Here is a 358-nt window from a genome sequence, read left to right on the forward strand (position 1 = left end):
AGCTGGTATTCTGTCTATAATGGAGTGGAATGGAAATGTGTAAGTGACCCCAAACGTCTGACCAATAGTGTGTGTGTGTGTGTGTGTGTGTGTTGTGGGTATCTTCAGGTTGTAGATCAAATGCTCCAAAATATACTGTACATATTACAATGTTTGCCATTGTGGGTACACTTTGTAAATTGTCTCCAAAAATAAGTTAAAGCTCTTAATGTGTTTGAAACCCTGACTGTATTCCCTGCACATGGTCCTCCTGAAGACAAATAACAAGAGGACTATATTTATGTGTTTAAAATACAAAAATAAAAGATAACAGTGACACTCGATCAGGGCCAACTACTTAATTTAGCCAAAATGCAAA

At 36.9% G+C, this 358-nt stretch overlaps 1 protein-coding gene across 1 annotated transcript in view; it reads right to left on the reverse strand.

Annotated features, from left to right (window-relative positions):
- LOC116672368 (trichohyalin) overlaps positions 1 to 358 on the reverse strand; it is a 104,091-nt gene that overhangs the window by 99,195 nt on the left and 4,538 nt on the right. The gene's annotated exons all lie outside the window — the stretch shown is intronic.

This window comes from Etheostoma spectabile, chromosome 22 (assembly GCF_008692095.1).
Source record: "Etheostoma spectabile isolate EspeVRDwgs_2016 chromosome 22, UIUC_Espe_1.0, whole genome shotgun sequence".
In the NCBI taxonomy this organism is placed as follows: Eukaryota; Metazoa; Chordata; class Actinopteri; order Perciformes; family Percidae; genus Etheostoma; species Etheostoma spectabile.